This window comes from Zingiber officinale, chromosome 7B (assembly GCF_018446385.1).
Source record: "Zingiber officinale cultivar Zhangliang chromosome 7B, Zo_v1.1, whole genome shotgun sequence".
NCBI lineage: Eukaryota > Viridiplantae > Streptophyta > Magnoliopsida > Zingiberales > Zingiberaceae > Zingiber > Zingiber officinale.
This window is the reverse complement of record NC_055999.1, coordinates 119,884,554-119,889,094: the sequence shown is the minus strand read 5'-3', so window position 1 is coordinate 119,889,094 and position 4,541 is coordinate 119,884,554.

Here is a 4,541-nt window from a genome sequence, read left to right as displayed (position 1 = left end):
CGTGCGTCCACGTATCGCAAGCAGCCTTGCTACCGTCCGTAGCGCGACTGGCGGGTCTTCACGCAAAAACCGTACAAGGTTTAGCGTTGTTAAGTAGAACATCATCTTCTGCTGCCATCTTTTGAAGTCGGCTCCGGTGAATTTCTCCGGCTTTTCTCCGTGCGGAATGGATGTCGGAACGGCGGTCGGAACGGCCGTCGGAACGTCATTGGTAGCCATATCAGTTTGTACGGAATATCGTTTACGACTGTTGTTTCCGGTAAATTTCGGAGTATGCAAACTGATCGTCGAGGCTAGTGTTCGACACTATCTCCGTAAACGATATTGCTCCGCTACGGTGCTTAACGGATTGTTGCAATTCGTTCCCAAGATACAACGACGACAATCGTCTCGGAATCGTAGCACTCTGACTTCCGAGACCAGCGAACCTTCTCGTAGGCTTCTTGGACTCTTGAATGCACAAGATGAGTGAGTGAATACTTGAGGAAGAGAAGATTAAGTTGAGTGATTTGATTCCAATCTGGAGGGTTCTATTTATACAGAAGGAAGAGGCTTTAGGGAGGGGTGTGACCTTTGGGTGGATTAATCTGGGTCGTCCGGACTGAAGAGTTATAACCCTTCACATAGCCCCTTTAATCTCATCCATCAGATCTAAGAGTTGTGACCCTCAGATCTATCAGCCATCGGATCTGGATCCATTGATCCGATGCTTCAGATCATGTCTCATCCCAAGCCGTCAGATCGTGACTCATTGTGATCCAACGCTCTAGATCGCATCACAAGCGATCCACCATACTTCTTTGATCAACGTTGATCAACGGCTGCCATCCGTTCGCCCAACCAACTGTCCAGTCATCTCCCTTTGCCCACGAGGATGCCACATAGGCACTGCCATGTCAGGTACTAGCCTGACACGTCACCCGAGTGTCATGTAGGCACTGCAATGTCACCTACAAAGCGCCCAAAGCGCCCATTGCGCACGTGGCGGGTGGCGGGCTCACAGGTGCGAGCACCTGCTCGCCCCTGAGCAGAGAGTACCTGGTACTTTTCTGAGTTAACTCCAATAACTCAACATCATTAATAAGTAAGGAATGCACATCGGAAATTTCCGATGTGGGACTATTCTCCCTTGCATTTCCTTAATGAATAACCAAAGTTATTTTGGGCCGACTTTGAACATTAATTTCTCATTCACCCTTAATCGGTTTTGAGCAAATTAATAGTCTAAATCTATCTACGCGAAACGTAGATTTCAATTTTGAAGTCAATTACGACTTTCAACAATTGATGGCTTCCGATTTTTTCCTCCTCAAAATCGTATTGGTCCATTTAGGCCCCAATATCCAACAAAGTTACCACTACTTGGAGGCATCCCTAAAAGGATGCAGGGTGCCTCTTATCCGCTTAGCAATGGTCAACCAACGACTCTGTCGCTTTAGAGGCACCTCCAAGGACTTCAGAGACGCCTTAGCGCCTGTAATTGAGGTGCCTCCACACAGCCGAGATGCCTCGGGTCTTGCTAACTCCAAAAGTCAACTTCCTTCAGTGTGGGTGATGCTCTGGTCAGGGCTGTCTCAAAATTCCTTGAGGCCCTAGGCCAAAAAATTTAAAAATAAAATTTTTTAATATATTTTTAATTTTCTTTAACATTTTTCATTTAGATTTGGGATCGAAAATAATAATTTTAAAAAATATATATTTTTAAAATTAGTTATTAAAAAGAATTAAATATTATTTTTTAAAAAAACTAATTTTTGATATAAAATTTAGTTTTCTAACGGGGATTTTGACAATAATTTTATTTTTTATTAATAAAATTATTAAATTATTTAATCTTTTTAGTTAGAATGTCAAATAGACTTTATTAATTTTAATTTTAAAAAATTTATTTTTATTAATGCATTTTACTTTGTATTTTATGATAAAAAAAATCTCTAATTCATATTATTATCGAGAAATAAAAATAAAGAGCGAGGAAGAAATATTATCGACAAAGGAAGAGAAGGACGTTCTCTGCGAGTATCATCGGTGAGGAAGGAGAAACATGCAAAATCGCTCATGGAAAAAGAAAATGGCACAATGCACTAATGAGAGAACTATTAGGATATTTAAGAAATATTTAGGAGAAAAGAATTCATTAGGTTTTATAAGAATAGTATTACTAATTGCAAAATAAAATGGGAATCGGGGTAATAATAAAAAAAGAAAGAAATATGTCAATTTAAAAATGAATTATATTTAAGGTAGAATAAAATCTCATATAAAATTATGGTAGGCAATTAATGAGGAAATAAAAATAAGTACATAAATAGGAAGTGGAATTGATAATAAATTAATTGACAAGGTGTCATTAATAAATTAGTAAGACATTTATAATTAATTAATATTAATGATGCTAATTTAATTTTTTCAATATCTTTAATTAATTAATCAATGGGCCCCAATAAAATTGGGGACCTAGGCATAGGCCTTAATGGCCTATGCTTTGAGCCGGGCCTGGCTCTGGTCATCCGGAGTTGAGTTCACCTGAATCCAACTACGACCTTCTCCTCGAGCAGGCTCCTCCTCAGCTTCTTATCCCTCGAATGCTCTGTGCGCATCCTTCTCGTCCACCAGTATATTCTTCCTTAGCCTTTCGTCCCAAAGATGTACCGAGCTCATCGACTCATTTACAATGCCACCATTCTCGCTTGTCTCGTCTTCCGCTCGACTTTTTGTGTTCCTAGGTTCCTGTACACTTAGACACAAGACATTAAAACAACACAAAACTTAACTTAACTCGATTAATCATAACAAAACTAACTTAGGGTACTTACAATATTCAATTTTTGATATGTATCAACCCGAATTAAGGTTAGGGTTAAACAAACAAGTAAAAAAAACAAGTATAACCTAAATATGATATTTAAGTGCCAGTATTAAATGCAATAAAACTACCTTTTAAACTTAACCTCTATTTATTTTTCCCTTTAATCACATAAAAAAATAAGGGAAAAGTAAGCAAAATAAGAAAAAAAAAATCTAAAAATTTTTCTAGGGGTCCTATAGAACCATGCCGAAGTTGTGTATTTTTACTGAAATTAATTCACAAAGAAATTACTTTTTCAGTATTAAGTCTCATATTTATCAAAAATAATTTAAAAATTATTTAATTTTTTGAAAAATATTAGAAATTTTTATCAATGTTTAAGATAAGTTTTTGTATCAGTATAAAAAATTTTACAAACATATTGTTTTTTTCATTATCAAAATAAATATTTTGAGACAAAGATGCGTATTTTTTTCAAATTTAGTATTTAAAAATTCTTTTACACTTTAAAAAATCAAGCCATTTTTTCTAGCATATGAAATATAGTATTTATCCATAAAATTTTATTTTTAAAAAAAGTGAATTTTCAAAAATAATTTAAATTTTAAAAATTAGATTTTCGTTAATAAATTTATAAAAGATAATATGATGTGCAAAAATTTTTGAATTTTTTTCAGATAATATCTTCAATTTAGAAAAAAAAACAAATTTAACTAGATTAAGCATAATTTAGAATCCAAAATAAGTTCTAGTAGAAATAAGTTCCTGTCTACTAAATTTATCAAGTATTTTCTAGGAATATAATTTCTTGGTACTTTTATAATTTTACCCCTATGATTTCTATTATACCACTTTAATCTCCCGTATTTCTAAAATTTGATATTAGTGAAATATTCAAATTGGAGTATTCATAATTCATTTTCAATAATTATATTTCTTTTTTTAGTTTAGCATTTCCGATTTCAATTTTGAAGTTGTTCTAATAAACATGCATAATCTTTCTTTGGCTTTCAATATTTAGTCCTATTTTTACATAGACTCCTAGATAGCATCTTAATTGTATTTTAAAGATGGTCGGGAGGTAAGAGTCATACCTCACTTACCGTGTCATTGTTCGAAACTCCCCCTTCATCGTTACTCTCAATGCTTTTCTCGGATATGCTTTTTTTTGTTTTCATCTTCTTGATGATTTGTCATAAGCGCAAGTCCAGCGTAGACCTCGATCTTGGACTCTAACGACAACTTATCCCAAATGACTTTTAGATTCTTGTTATTCACCCATCTTGGCCATTTGTCTTTTTCTTCTCCCTTTTCTTCAATTTTAAGTAGTTGTCCTTGATGTATCCTTCTTGATAGTTGTAGCAATGAACTTTCTTTTTTACTTTAGAGTTGCTTCATTGCCTTTTTATTATCAAAATTATTAGTTGTAAAAAATTTATCAAATTTTCTTACTATGTAGAATTTTTCATTTTCGTCGAGCGATAATTCTGACTTTGGCTCGATCTTCTTGGCTTTGAGTGTTAGACTCTGAATTCATTTTTCTTCTTTATTTCTTAAACCTTCACATCTCGATTTGTGTAATTTCAACTTGGAAAATAAATTTTCTAAAGTAATTACTATAGGAGCAATCGACCTAGGTTTAATCGGGTAACGATCATAGATTTTGATGTGTGTGTCAAAGAGTTTAAGTTAGATTTCATATTATTTTGATATGTGTTTTAAGTCATGCATG